Genomic DNA, 15948 nt, shown 5'->3' with positions numbered 1-15948 from the left:
CATACAAAGGTTAAGGGAAAATCGCTGACTTAGCTCCAGTCTCAGAAATTAAAAACCTGGGCCTCTTTAGAAATTGTACGTTTCTAACTGTGTTGGAAGGAACAGTGGCTTAATGGTCCCTAGATCATCATAGGAGGGCTTGTAGGCTTCCTGGTCGCTTGTCTGGGGCTTGCATCCACCCTGGAGGTTGCACGGGCACCCATGTGTCAGCAGTGGGACTTCTAAGATAAAGTGACCCAGCCAGTAGTTACTGTAGCCAGAGGAAAAGCCATTCCCGGGGCTGGATTTTTACGGACATGGGAGAAATGACTATGAGAAGGAGAGGGGAGCTAGCTGAGAAAGAGTGACCATGTGCAACTGCAAGGAATTGGAGGAGGGAGCAGGGCAGCACACGGATATGAGATTTCAGGATGGCAGACTGGGGTATTAAGAAATTTAGTGAGGAGGGTGCACTGGGAGAAAGAATAAAAATCTACCACTTTAGAAAATGGCCATCTAAAGCGTCTGCAGTACTCAGATGCTCCAGTAATGGGGGCCATAAAAGTATCTAAGTAGAATTTGAGCCTTGATGCTGCAGCAAAGAAGGCCTATGTCATTTTGGACTCCACATATGGAAGGAGGCTGGGGCCTCTTTCCCCCTCTGGGGTGCTAGGAGTCTCTAGGGAAGCCGCATTGTTGATTGTTGCTTGCATGCTCCCTTCTAAACTGTTCGAATTGAAGACGTCTTCCCATTTCACCTGGCCCGAGTCCATCTCCTAATTGTTGCTGCTCAGCAATTCCATAACCTGACTGGCCAAGCAAAGTGAGGTCTAACACTCAACTCTGACATTGCTAGTCTGTTTATCTTCACAACATCCTTGTCAGGGCAGGGCTGCGCTATTATCCCCACCGTATAGATGGGAAACTGAGGCCCAGAGAGACAAAGTGACTAAGGCCTTGTCCCCAGTAAAAAAATTCAGTCAACCTAAGTTAGGTCAATGTACAGCCACCACAGTAATTACTGTGATGTTTCATGTCCACACTATGACTCCTTGTCGGTGGTACATATTCTCCCCAGGAGCACTTCCACCAACTTTAACTGTGTGGGGCGTTGTGGGACACTGGAGCCCCTGGCCCACGCATGTGTGGGTCAGGCTGTCAGCCCTGGGGTGGTCGGGCTCCCGCTGACAGCCAACAGGCGATGTAAGTAAGGCAGTGTCTACACACACATTGCATCAACCTAATGACATCGACCTAAGCACTATGCCTCTCGTGGAGGGGGCGTTCTTAGGTCAGTGTAGTGGGCAAGGGACATCAGCGGGAACAACGCTGCAGTGTTGACACTGATAGAGTTAGGTTGACACAAGATGCCTTACGTCCACCTAACTGTAGTTCAGACCAAGCCTAAGGAAATCTGTGGCAGAGCAGAAAACTAGACCTAGATCTCCCAAGTGGCACCCTTAACCATTGCACCATCCTTCCTCTCAAAGGCTAGCTTCTAGGTAACATTATCAGCCCTCGGGCTCTTTCAAGATTATAACCTCCCAGGTGCTCCCTCCGGGTGACTATGCTAGATATGAGCTGGCAGTACCGTAAGGCACGGATGCAATACTGGGCTGCGTGTCACCAGACAGGGAGAAGGTAGCTCCCTACCTCACACCATGTGGAATATTGTGTTCAGGCCAGAGCCCCTCGCTACTGGAAAGATAGTAAAGAATTGGAGGGAGCTCTGAGAAGAGAAACAAAATTAAACAGGAGGCTGGAGGGGGTCTGGTTTCTGAAGAAAGACTGGAAATGTGGTTCAATACATAGAACTGAGCAAAGGGATGGCTAAAGTGGGGTGGGTGGGCATGAGGAAATGCTGCTAGTAGCTGAAGGGTGTCAACCCCAAGGAAGGAAAGGGATTGATGTTAAAAGTTTCTGTGTCCAGCTAAAGATGCTGCAGTGCTCCCACTTCTGCAGTTTAAGAAAATGATGTCATCAATCTTATCGATATGTGTTAGCTCTCTAGATACATTAAGTGGCTGTTGAAGGGGGAGGGAGATTGCGGAGTTGCCATGTGGTGGGGGTTGCATGGGGCTTATTTTGTGGAGGTGGCAGAACTGCTGGAGTTTTGCATTTCAAAGGTGATCACCTTACTCGTGGTTGTGTGGGATGATGAAGGAAAAGCCACAACTGACAGGTCATAGAATCATAGAATCATAGAATATCAGGGTTGGAAGGGACCCCAGAAGGTCATCTAGTCCAACCCCCTGCTCAAAGCAGGACCAAGTCCCAGTTAAATCATCCCAGCTAGGGCTTTGTCAAGCCTGACCTTAAAAACCTCTAAGGAAGGAGATTCTACCACCTCTCTAGGTAACGCATTCCAGTGTTTCACCACCCTCTTAGTGAAAAAGTTTTTCCTAATATCCAATCTAAACCTCCCCCATTGCAACTTGAGACCATTACTCCTCGTTCTGTCATCTGCTACCATTGAGAACAGTCTAGAGCCATCCTCTTTGAAACCCCCTTTCAGGTAGTTGAAAGCAGCTATCAAATCCCCCCTCATTCTTCTCTTCTCCAGACTAAACAATCCCAGCTCCCTCAGCCTCTCCTCATAAGTCATGTGCTCTAGACCCCTAATCATTTTCGTTGCCCTTCGTTGTACTCTTTCCAATTTATCCACATCCTTCCTGTAGTGTGGGGCCCAAAACTGGACACAGTACTCCAGATGAGGCCTCACCAGTGTCGAATAGAGGGGAACGATCACGTCCCTCGATCTGCTCGCTATGCCCCTACTTATACAACCCAAAATGCCATTGGCCTTCTTGGCAACAAGGGCACACTGCTGACTCATATCCAGCTTCTCGTCCACTGTCACCCCTAGGTCCTTTTCCGCAGAACTGCTGCCGAGCCATTCGGTCCCTAGTCTGTAGCGGTGCATTGGATTCTTCCATCCTAAGTGCAGGACCCTGCATTTATCCTTATTGAACCTCATTAGATTTCTTTTGGCCCAATCCTCCAATTTGTCTAGGTCCTTCTGTATCCTATCCCTCCCCTCCAGCGTATCTACCACTCCTCCCAGTTTAGTATCATCCGCAAATTTGCTGAGAGTGCAATCCACACCATCCTCCAGATCATTTATGAAGATATTGAACAAAACGGGCCCCAGGACCGACCCCTGGGGCACTCCACTTGACACCGGCTGCCAACTAGACATGGAGCCATTGATCACTACCCGTTGAGCCCGACAATCTAGCCAGCTTTCTACCCACCTTATAGTGCATTCATCCAGCCCATACTTCCTTAACTTGCTGACAAGAATGCTGTGGGAGACCGTGTCAAAAGCTTTGCTAAAGTCAAGAAACAATACATCCACTGCTTTCCCTTCATCCACAGAACCAGTAATCTCATCATAAAAGGCGATTAGATTAGTCAGGCATGACCTTCCCTTGGTGAATCCATGCTGACTGTTCCTGATCACTTTCCTCTCCTCTAAGTGCTTCAGGATTGATTCTTTGAGGACCTGCTCCATGATTTTTCCAGGGACTGAGGTGAGGCTGACCGGCCTGTAGTTCCCAGGATCCTCCTTCTTCCCTTTTTTAAAGATGGGCACTACATTAGCCTTTTTCCAGTCATCCGGGACTTCCCCCGTTCGCCACGAGTTTTCAAAGATAATGGCTAAGGGCTCTGCAATCACAGCCGCCAATTCCTTCAGCACTCTCGGATGCAATTCGTCCGGCCCCATGGACTTGTGCACGTCCAGCTTTTCTAAATAGTCCCTAACCACCTCTATCTCTACAAAGGGCTGGCCATCTCTTCCCCATTTTGTGTTGCCCAGCACAGCAGTCTGGGAGCTGACCTTGTTAGTGAAAACAGAGGCAAAAAAAGCATTGAGTACATTAGCTTTTTCCACATCCTCTGTCACTAGCTTGCCTCCCTCATTCAGTAAGGGGCCCACACTTTCCTTGGCTTTCTTCTTGTTGCCAACATACCTGAAGAAACCCTTCTTGTTACTCTTGACATCTCTTGCTAGCTGCAGCTCCAGGTGCGATTTGGCCCTCCTGATATCTTTCCTACATGCCCGAGCAATATTTTTATACTCTTCCCTGGTCATATGTCCAAGCTTCCACTTCTTGTAAGCTTCTTTTTTATGTTTAAGATCCGCTAGGATTTCACCATTAAGCCAAGCTGGTCGCCTGCCATATTTACTATTCTTTCGACTCATCGGGATGGTTTGTCCCTGTAACCTCAACAGGGATTCCTTGAAATACAGCCAGCTCTCCTGGACTCCCTTCCCTTTCATGTTAGTCCCCCAGGGGATCCTGGCCATCTGTTCCCTGAGGGAGTCAAAGTCTGCTTTCCTGAAGTCCAGGGTCCGTATCCTGCTGCTTACCTTTCTTCCCTGCGTCAGGATCCTGAACTCAACCAACTCATGGTCACTGCCTCCCAGATTCCCATCCACTTTTGCTTCCCCCACTAATTCTACCCGGTTTGTGAGCAGCAGGTCAAGAAAAGCGCTCCCCCTAGTTGGCTCCCCTAGCACTTGCACCAGGAAATTGTCCCCTACGCTTTCCAAAAACTTCCTGGATTGTCTATGCACCGCTGTATTGCTCTCCCAGCAGATATCAGGAAAATTAAAGTCACCCATGAGAATCAGGGCATGCGATCTAGTAGCTTCCGTGAGTTGCCGGAAGAAAGCCTCATCCACCTCATCCCCCTGGTCCGGTGGTCTATAGCAGACTCCCACCATGACATCACTCTTGTTGCACACACTTCTAAACTTAATCCAGAGACACTCAGGTTTTTCCACAGTTTCGTACCGGAGCTCTGAGCAGTCATACTGCTCCCTTACATACAGTGCTACTCCCCCACCTTTTCTGCCTTGCCTGTCCTTCCTGAACAGTTTATAACCATCCATGACTGTACTCCAGTCATGTGAGTTATCCCACCAAGTCTCTGTTATTCCAATCACGTCATAATTCCTTGACATCACCAGGACCTCCAGTTCTCCCTGCTTGTTTCCAAGGCTTTGTGCATTTGTATATAAGCACTTGAGATAACCTGTTGATCGCCCCTCATTCGCAGTATGAGGCAGGAGCCCTCCCCTCACAGACCTTCCTGCCTGTGCTTCCTCCCGGTATCCCGCTTTCCCACTTACCTCAGGGCTTTGGTCTCCTTCCCCCGGTGAACCTAGTTTAAAGCCCTCCTCACTAGGTTAGCCAGCCTGCTGGCAAGGATGTTCTTCCCTCTCTTCGTAAGATGGAGCCCGTCTCTGCCCAGCACTCCTCCTTCATGGAACACCATCCCATGGTCAAAGAATCCAAAGCCTTCTCTCCGACACCACCTGCGTAGCCATTCGTTGACCTCCACGATTCGACGGTCCCTACCCAGGCCTTTTCCTTCCACGGGGAGGATGGACGAGAACACCACTTGCGCCTCCAACTCCTTTATCCTTCTTCCCAGAGCCACATAGTCCGCAGTGATCCGCTCAAGGTCATTCTTGGCAGTATCATTGGTGCCCACGTGGAGAAGCAGGAAGGGGTAGCGATCCGAGGGCTTGATGAGTCTCGGCAGTCTCTCCGTCACATCACGAATCTTAGCCCCTGGCAAGCAGCAGACTTCTCGGTTTTTCCCGGTCAGGGCGGCAGATAGATGACTCAGTCCCCCGGAGGAGAGAGTCCCCGACCACCACCACCCGCCTTCTCCTCTTGGGAGTGGTGGTCGTGGAACCTCCAACCTCAGGACATCGCATCTCATGCCTCCCAACCAGCGGAGTCTCCTTCCGCTTTCTCCCCCCAGACATATCATCTGGTCCACTCTCCGCATTGGTACCTGTGGAGAGAACATGAAAGCGGTTAGTTACCTGTGTCTGTGTTACTGGAACCCGGACATTCCGCTTACCTCTTCTGGAGGTCACATGTTGCCAAGCTTCTTCACTGGCCTCTTGGCTCCTCTGTGCAACCTGCTCTACATCTTTAGAGCTTTGTGCCCCTAGAAGGCTATCCTGAGTTTGGTCCAGAAAATCCTCAGTCTCTCGTATACAACGCAGGGTCGTTACCTGTTGCTCCAGACCTTCAATCTTCTCTTCCAATATGGAGACCAGCTTGCACTTTGTACAGACAAAGTCGCTTCTGTCCTGTGGAAGAAAGACAAACATGGCACATCCAGTGCAGGTCACAACAGCTGAACCCCCCCCTTCCATATCACCTACCTACTATGAGCTTCCTCAGAGACGTTGGCAAGATGTAAGCCTCACTGGGCTCACTCCAGGCGAACTCCCAGGCAAACTCCTGCTGTGAGCTGCTCTGCTGTCCCCGCTGCTCAGCTGGTTCGCGAGGCTCTGGCTATTTTTAAACAGCCAGGCTTCCCTGACGCAAACACACAGACACCCTAATGCCCGCCCCCTGCAGGCTAGCAGCCAATCAGACATAATCAGGTCAAATATAAAATCTTTTCAAAAAGTACCCGGATAGTGGGTGTTGCCATTTTGGGGCACCAATCGTGCAACACCTCGGGCTAATTTTCCAGGGCACTGAGCATCTCCACTTCCCACTGACTAATATTCAGCCCCAACGTTCCTCTTCTTCATTTCCTCCTATCGCCCTCTGGGTGCTCCCTGTGTACTGTGCTCAGTAATCCCTTTCCTTCCTTGGGGTTCACACCCTTCAGCTACTAGAAGCATTTCCTCATGCCCACCCACCCCACTTTAGCCATCCCTTCACCCAGTTCTATGCATTGAACCACATTTCCAGTCTTTCCTCAGAAACCAGACCCCCTCCAGCCTCCTTCCATATGTGGAGTCCAAAATGACATCGGCCTTCTTTGCTGCAGCATCAAGGCTCAAACTCTACTTAGGTACTTTTATGGCCCCCATTACTGGAGCATCTGAGCACTGCACACGCTTTAGCTGGCCATTTTCTAAAGTGGTAGATTTTTATCCTTTCTCCCAGTGCACCCTTCTCACTAGATTTCTTAATTCCCCAATCTGCCATCCTGAAATCTCACCCCCAGGGCGGTGAGTGCAACCCCCGGCCCCTCCCACCCAGCGTGCGGTGCACAGTGCGATTCCCGCACAGACCCCCCGAGGTCGGTGAGTGCAGCGCGTATCCTTAATGTGATGGTCCTTTTATTTCTCTCAGCGGGACCATGGCACTAGAGGGCCTGGGGGGCACGCACGGATCAGGGCCAGCTCTAGGGTTCACACAGGTGCTGGGAAGAGGGGTGCTGGGGGCCTGCCTCACCCCCTGGCTTGAAGTAGTTTCAATCATATGCAGGGTTTACAGTGCATTCAATGGCTCTCAGCCCCCCTGATTTCCTGCTGGCCGAAGCTGTGTCTGCGGTAGGAAATGGGCCCGTTTGGGATCACCTCACCCGGCCTGCCTAGGGGCTATAACAGCCCAGAATCTCCACAGGACTCTGTGGGCCTGTGTCACCCTGGCCTGAACCCTGGGACCTGCATGCTGGGGGTGCCAGGAGGAGCATAGTGTGGCCACGCACAATTTTGGCCCCTGTATGCTACATGGTGGTAACAATGGGAAAGTGCCAGTGGCAGCAGGGATCGGGGTTTCCACCATCATGTCATCTCACACTCTAACAGGGTTACATGGCAGGGTGGTGAAAACACCAGGGTCCCGTTTGCATTAGAACTTCCAGTGGTGTCTCACAGGTGGTGAATTATGCCTACCAGGCGTGCTAGTGTGCAATCAAGTGCCCTCCCCCTTCACTGTGGCACTATGAGCAAAAGGGTGCAAAATGGCAGATGCTTCTTTGGCCACCGACCCAATTGGTTGAAACCCATCAGCCATTAGCTCAGAAGCAAATCCACACATTTCCTGTCACACATTTACCCCAATTCTCAGAAACTGCAAAAATAACTATACAAGGTGTGGTGGTAAACCCAGGACAAACAGCTACAAAGTAGGGCTGGGGGTAATAATCAGTCCCAGAAGGTTAAAAGGCCCCTCCCTATCTACTGAGAAGAGTTAACCACAGGTTAATAAGGTTTAGCTGAAAAGGGGTTGCTAGAGAACCAATTAGGTTCAGCTGACTCCAACGGCTTGAGACCTTTTTAAATTCTCCCCTGTTAGGAAGGGATAGCAGTGTGAGTGCGGATACTTGCTAGCTCCTTCAGCAAGACACTGAATCTTTCCAGGAAGGGAGGCTGCATCCCCTTCCAAAGGGGAAAGGAAAACAGGCACAAGAGACTGACTGTGGAAATGTATAGCCTGACCCTGTGTCACCTAGACGGACTGCCTTCCCAAACCTGTGTCTCCACGGCTAAAAAGAACTAGGCCTGCTGAGGAGAACAAGATACTTTGCCATAAAGGTTATGAGCAAACCAGTGGATCTTTTACATGCCAGCAGTCGGGGTATTTATGTTTGCTCTGTTTGCATCCTTCAGGACTTTCTCTGCATTCAGAAACATTGGGCGGTGAGCGGCTCTCATTTCCTCACTATCTGTCATTCCAAGACTGTCTCCACATCCACAGGTATACAGTTTTCCTACAGGGAAATGAATCAGCCGTTTTAGCCAGGAGCAGAGTGTAGGAGTGGGCATAGGGCACAGACGGCAGGATTGGACGTAGAGTCTGAGTTACATTCACCCTGTTGTAAATGAGCTTTTATTCCACTGAGATCAATTAAAGACTGGACTGTGGTATCTTTACCCTCATGGAGTAGTACCCTCGTCCTCGAACGCTTACAGAGTAAGATGCTATTTGACTATTTGAGAACAAGTGCTTCACATGTGCTATGGACTCCTACCCAGAAAAACAGCAAAGCACATTTAACTTTGAGAACAAGAGAAATCCCATTGATTTTAAGAGTTGATCATTCATATTACAGTAGGATCAGGACCCTGTGGCGCTAGGCGCTGTACATCTACATATAAGAGACAATCCCTGTCGGTTAGAGACAAGACAGAGAAAGGGTGGGAGGGAAAACAGGCCCAGAGCGGTGAAGTGACTTATCCAAGGATGTACAGCAGGTAAGTGGCAGAGCTAGGAATAGCACCTGCTTCTCCTGACCTTTAGTCCAGAGCCCCCATTAAGCAGACCACACCTATAATGTACATGTTCAGCATGCATCTCAGAGCTTTGCTGGACCCGTTCACTTGTATCACGTGGCCTTGTCTGGAAGTTGTAATTAATATACCCCAGGATTCCTTTTTGCAAAAACCTGTGCTGAGCAAAAGGAGAACTGATACACATAATACGCTTGTATCTGGAAATATGATTCACCTTATGTCATACATCCAAAGGATCTGTACTACGCCCCAGCATTTAAATAATGCTTTAGAGGAACCCCTTCTGTGTGCCAGCCCCTAAGGGGCCTCCCTCTTCCTTAAGGGTAGGCTATGTGGTCTCAATGCCTCTGAGACCAAGCCTCTGTGCTCCCACACGCCTGTTTCACACCGTGAGCTCTGCCCAGTGAGCCCAAGTGAGAGAGACGCCTGGATAGAGACTTGACTCTCTTCAGGGACCAATGCACCTCGGCAAGTATTGGTAGAGCCCTGCATGGATATAAAATTGGTACCCACATCGATCCGCAAACATGGTCCATGGCTATAGAGCATCTAGCCAGAAATCTGAAGGGCTCTAAGTATCGTCAGTGACACCTGGCAGCTTTTTCCAAACAGAGCAAGGTTTATTAGGCAACTGGAACATAGTCCATGCTCGCCGAGCCAGCATAATCAGCCGGCCAAGATGCTATGGAATCCATTTCTGGCCCTGCCTCTCTGTGTCAGTCCCAGGTGAGAGTCCATTGTCGAACTCCTGCAGACCCATGCTGAGCTCACATGTTCGGCCTGCCGGAGATTCCTGTGGATAGGTGTCAGTTGCTCAGTCCTTGGGGCATCCATTGTCTTTGTGGACCCTCCATTGGCATTGGTTGGTTGCAGCCAGCACTTTAATAACCCATTCGTTCAAGGCCAGTGACCCAACACCTCATCTCTCCTGCCATGCCCCAAGAGCAGATTTAACACTTCTGCAATGGGTAACGATGCAAAGTACAGAGGAAACTGAGGTACCCATAGGCAGCATAAAAATATTACAGAAAGTTTCTATTTCATCACAGCTTGTCTACAAAGCTCTCTGCAGCTGAATGAGGAGCTTGCGTGTTACAGCAAGGTGAGTGTGACATCATTAAATAACCAGATGGGTAACAGAGTAGCAGCCGTGTTAGTTTGTATTCGCAAAAAGAAAAGGACGACTTGTGGCATCTTAGAAACTAACAAATTTATTTGAGCATTAGCTTTGGTGAGCTACAGCTCACTTCATCGGATACATGGGTAAACATGGCTAATCATCCCAAAGGTGTTTAACAGCCACATACAGGAGCTTTAAGCAAGGTCAGGTAGTAAGAGTGTCTACAGCAGTGCTCACTGAGTGCATATTTGCTGATGAACATCACTTCGTTCTGCTTGGACAGAAGAGAGGGAAAAAAAATCCAAGTTTTTGCTTAGGTACCCAAGCAGTGATTGCGATTCACAACACAGAGGACATGAAAAAAGACACACTGTACCAGGGATTAATTACATCACTCCCAAAGAGTTTCAAGGAGATTAACAGGAAATCAGACCTTTTCTCCCAAAGTCAGAGTATTGAGCCACCCCAAAATGGGAAAGACTAACGGAGAAAACTCGCTATGTGGGAATTGCCATCAGAAGTCGAAAGGGCTTAGCCTAAATGCCAGACATCAGACAAGAAGGGAACGAAGAGAAAGGGTGAAAAAGAATCTTAAATCACCATAACTGCCAAAATGCATCCGATGAAGTGAGCTGTAGCTCACTAAAGCTTATGCTCTAATAAATTTCTTAGTCTCTAAGGTGCCACAAGTCCTCCTTTTTTTTTTTGCAAATAAAGACTAACAGGGCTGCTACTCTGAAATCTGTAAATAGGCTAGTGTAACACAATGGGTGTAGGTTCCACTAGTTAGGATAAACATGTATTAGGGATATCGACCGTTGGGCTTCAGGGAGTAAGGCAGACCCTTCCTGCCTGAGGTTATTCAGAGTTAGTGTGCAAAGGTTACAGTCAGGACCCTGTGTGTACTGTGTGGCGCAAGGTGTCACGAACTACATCTGTATTCCTCACTCGTGGTCCAGCAAGGGCTCCGTCTCCTCAGCTTTCACCTCTCGTGTGTCTCTCTCCCTTCTGATCAGGGTTTTCCCAGGCACAGTCCACTGCCTATACTGTGAATGCCCCAGCAACCCAGGCTACTCTCTGCTTTGTCTCCAGCGGCGATACACAGTGTAATTGCCTATAGTTGTAAGTTACCACACAGCTCTTTCTAAGCAAGCACATTTGTTCTTCAGGTGAAAGCATTACAGAGAAAAGACTTTACAACAATAAAAGAACCTACGTGCGTGCCAATAAGCTTACCAGAAATCACCCCCAACTTCAACTAGGGCTCTGGTAAGAGTCAGTGCTTCAAACCCCACCATGGGGGGGTTTTATGGTTACAAGTTCATAACAGCTGTTAGCTCAGAACAAGAGCCCCTGTGAATAGGTCAAGTCCTTCAAATCCGTCTCAGGAAGGATTGGGGCCTCCCTTGGTCAGACGGTCCTGTCCATTTGCTGGATCAAAAAGAAGGCCCCAAGTCGGTTTAAATTCAGATTATTTGTCCAAAAGCCCTTTGTTTGTCTGTTGGTCTCTAGGGAATCCAGTGTGAACCAGTATATGTAAGCCTGTCCAGGTGGGGGTACCTCTTGGGAGGTGAATTTGCCCAATCACTCCCCACTGTTCGGAGCTCCTGGGGGGCTGCGGTCCCTCTCCCCCAGGGAATTAAACACAGACCTTGGCGTACAATGAAACACAAACTCAGGGGTGAAATTAAGTCGAGTGACTTACCGGTACTCTGGGCCAGCTCTGGTCCCCAGAAGGGGTGGGGCTGAGGGGGGTCAGAGCCAACCCACCCTGTAAGGTAAGTGCCCCCCCTCCTTCATGCTCCTCCTCTCCCTGCCCGCTCCCCCACCGGGGTAGCAGCAGCAGCACCGGGCTCTGGGTGCTATTTAAAGGGCCCAGAGCTCCCCTGCTTCTATTGCCCTTGTCCTTTAAATACCCCCGGAGCCCTGGAGTAGCGGCGGTGGGGCTCCAGCAGCTATTTAAAGGCTCTGGGTGGTAGAAGCAGGGGAGTCCTGGCCCCTTTAAATAGCCGCCGGAGCCCACAGCCGCTAACCTAGGGCTCCAGCAGCAGGGCTCTGGAGGAAATTTAAAGGGCCTGGGGCTCCAGCCACTGCTAGGAGCCCCAGGCCCTTTTAAATTGCCCCCTGGGGAAGCCGGGCTTCCCCAGTACGGTGCACCAGCTCCTGCCAGTAAGCTCTACTGGGGCGTACCGGCTTAATTTCACCTCTGCATAAACTTAATGTAGTCAGGTCTCCCAAAGACATAACAGAAAATTGCCATATCTGTCATACAGCGATCACAAATTCTGCAGCCAGGATCTCTCCATACATAATACCCATGGTTAATGTGCTACAAAACTCCATCTACAATATAACTACCATTACTATTTGTCCCAGATGTAAGGTCCCAGGTCACCGTTGAAGTGGAGGTGTTGTGCCTTGTGTGGGAAAATGAAGGATTGATCCAAGTCTCACTGAATGCTGCCAGAAACTGTGTCAAACTGGGTGACGTTGACGATTGATTTAATGACTGTAATGTCACAATAAGCCCGTTGATGTGCCCCTCCCCCATGGCTGTTATAGACATTGCAGTTTTTAAACCAGAGGCTGGGGGAAAGCCAACAGGTACAGAGGAGCATGTGGTTTGGACAGAGACATCCTTAGACAATTTCCATTAATAGATCCTCCCCTATGTCCTAGTAATGAGGAGAGGATGGAAGATGATAAAATACAGGTCGGATCTGATTAGAAACAGTCACATGAAAAAAAGTCTCATTCAATAAGATCATGAGACAGGTACCAGCCCGAGGGGAACATCTACCCTGCTAGTTTTACCCCATAGTACGAGCCCTGAACGCCTGAGTCAGTTGACCCGGGCTCTGAGATTTGCTGCTGCAGGCCTTGGGATATTTTGCAGTGTAGACATAATCTCACAAATCAGTCGGCCTCGGGTCAGCAAGCACTCAGGACCTGGGTCTTAAGACCCTGCTAAGGGGGGTGGGTTCAGCAGTGACTTGGCTGGACCATGTAACAAGCACTCTATTGCCAACTGCAAAAATCCACTTCTACCTTCCCTGAGTATATGCACCCACCACCCCATTCACTCCGCAGCCTGTGTAACCATTCAGTGCTAAAATATATACACCGCCATCCTGCACTCCTGCTCAGACCTCTATAGGTGTCATCCTGCTACTTCTTCCCTGTTTTTAAAGCCAGTAAACAAGCATCACTCTTCCCTCTCAGGTTTCAGAGTAGCAGCCGTGTTAGTCTGTATTCGCAAAAAGAAAAGGGGTACTTGTGGCACCTTAGAGACTAACAAATTTATTTGAGCATAAGCTTTCATGAGCTACAGCTCACTTCATCAGATGCATTCAGTGGAAAATACAGTGGGGATGTACAAGAATGTACAAAGTCCTGTTTCCTGGAACACAGCAGTAATCAAACAGCAGGGAACAGTCCCTTTGCTCACCATCCCAAGTCCCTTTCCTGCCAGCCCTTAGCCCAAAAGCTCTCTCTCTAGGCTTTTGCTTTGGGACACACTCCCAGTGCTTCTTCTGGCTGTATCTTTGGCTTTCTGCTGCCTTTCTTCCAGTTTCTCTGGTGTTTCTCCTGCTTCACTGACATGACAAAGACATACAGGAGAATGAACCTGATAGTTACAAATGCCTCGGGAATAGAGGCTGTTTGTAACTCTGAACAAAAGGTTGTGGTGGTTCTTTCAAAAGTTTACAACTGAACATTGACTTAATACAGCTTTGAAACGTTAGTATGCAGAAGAAAAATGCTGTTTTCCCCTTTTCTTGAAGTAGTTTACATTTAACACAGCACTGTACTGTATTTGCTTTTCCCCCCCCCCCTTCTTTCTCTGCTGCTGCCTGATTGTGAACTTCCCGTTCCAAATGAGGTGTGTGGTTGACTGGTCAGTTCGTAACTCCGGTGTTCATAACTCTAAGGTTCCATGGTATCACATCAGTCCAATCAATCCTCAACCTCTGAGTTTATCAGCTCATTGTAGAACCCACCTTCAGCCGCTTGGTTCAGCTTTTACTCCAGTCCCGCATGTGGCTTTGTTTTGGATGGAGGCCAATATTGTTTCAGCTACCTGGTTCCATACAGGAGCTTAATAGTTTCTTACATTTGTCCCAAAAGACAGGCAGCCGTTACACCAACCAGTTTCAATAGGTTTAACTTAAGATAAAACAATTAATAAAAATATTTTCTCATTTAAAAATCCTCTAGCCACACTTTTTAGTTGGGGTTACATTAAAAATGGCTGGAGTTTGAAAATTGATATGGTCTTAGTCCTCAGTGAGGGTTTAGAAAGAAATATAGTCAGCAGCCCATTCTAGGTCCAAGATTTAGGGAGACGCTGTGTGGTGACACTAGCTGATGTTACTTAGCTGGGAAGCTAGAGAGAAGTACAGTATCTGTTTGTGTCCAGGAACCTCAACAAAGAATCCCTTTTATAATCATCACTACTGAATCCTGCTTCTTCCTTACTGTGAGAAACACTCAAAGGAATATGCCTCTTAACTAGGCTGGACTATAGGAACCTGTTGGGTTGTTGGCTGGATACCAACTAAGGGCGGAGCAACTGAGCTATCAGGTGTATCTAATAAGAATGTCCTGCAGCTGGAAGACGTCCATAGAAATATCAAAACTCAAGATCCACTGAGGCTGAAACAACAAAGCTTGGAGTGGCTGAGGATAAATAAGACGAATCAGAGAAAGGTTCTCCAGAGAATAAAGGAGACGGAGTTTAGTGGAGGAGTGGCATATTGTACTGACTGGGTGCTTTTAGCGTTGACCTACACAGAGGGGTTTATGGAGTCCTGCACATGCCACTGCTGAGACATGGCACAGGATGACCCTGGCATCACGTGATGATGGGGGAGATGAGCACTGGGTTACAGTTCTGCAATTACAGAGGAAACGGCTCCTGCTTAGTTGCACAACTCCACCCCACTTCCCAATTCTGAGTCGGGTAGGAAGGGGTAAGGTCACATACATGGAATGTGCTGGAGTGCTCCTTCTTCTATCCGTGGGTGGCTGTGCGTCCGCCCATGAGAAGCGTTCACATAAGGCAGAACAGCACAAGAAGTAGGAAGTTGTGACTGAGGAATATGGGAGAAATACAACTTAAGAACATAAGAACGGCCAGACCAGGTCAGACCAAAGGTCCATCTAGCCCAGTGTCCTGTCTTCCGACAGTGGCCAATGCCAGGGGCCCCAGAGGGAATGAACAGAACAGGGAATCATCAAGTGATCCATCCCATCACCCATTCCCAGCTTCTGGCAAACAGAGGCCAGGGACACCATCCCTGCCCATCCTGACTAATAGCCATTGATGGATCTATCCCCCGTGAACTTATCCAGTTCTTTTTTGAACCCTGTTGTAGTCTTGGCCTTCACAACATCCTCTGGCAAGGAGTTCCACAGGTTGACTGTGCGTTGTATGAAGAAATACTTCCTTTTGTTCGTTTTAAACCTGCTGCCTATACAAGATCATTGGGACCCCATTATGGCTCAAATAGCTCAGCTCTGTATCACTGCTTGTGATAGATGACCGTGATGAGGGAGCATGATAGCAGGTATTCAGAATGGACGGAGGTATACACACTAGCCTCTGCCAGGTCCATATTATACTCGGAGCATAATCCCACTTTATCACAATTATTGCTTTGCATAGGGCCTGATCCTTCAAGTGCTTCCAGCTCGCCACTGATGCAAGCAGGAGTTCAGAATGCCTAGCAGCCTCCAGATTGTCTCTGGGCTGGTGTGGCGAAGTCCCACGGGGACTAGTCTACCTGGAAAGTAAAGCAAGCAGGAGGGAAAAGATAATACAGTGATTCTTTGGCCTCTC

At 48.8% G+C, this 15948-nt stretch overlaps 1 protein-coding gene and 1 long non-coding RNA gene across 2 annotated transcripts in view; one reads left to right on the top strand and one right to left on the bottom strand.

The window, feature by feature from the left end:
- LOC122458567 overlaps window positions 1–15948 on the bottom strand; it is a 93753-nt gene that overhangs the window by 43346 nt on the left and 34459 nt on the right. The window lies entirely within an intron of this gene.
- Window positions 1–15948, top strand: part of LOC119852055 (metallothionein-like) — a 41911-nt gene that overhangs the window by 2842 nt on the left and 23121 nt on the right. The gene's annotated exons all lie outside the window — the stretch shown is intronic.

The sequence above is a fragment of the Dermochelys coriacea genome, chromosome 2, assembly GCF_009764565.3.
Source record: "Dermochelys coriacea isolate rDerCor1 chromosome 2, rDerCor1.pri.v4, whole genome shotgun sequence".
Classification (NCBI taxonomy): Eukaryota; Metazoa; Chordata; order Testudines; family Dermochelyidae; genus Dermochelys; species Dermochelys coriacea.
Note: the sequence above shows the minus strand (reverse complement) of the source record. Positions and strands in the feature narration are given on the sequence as shown.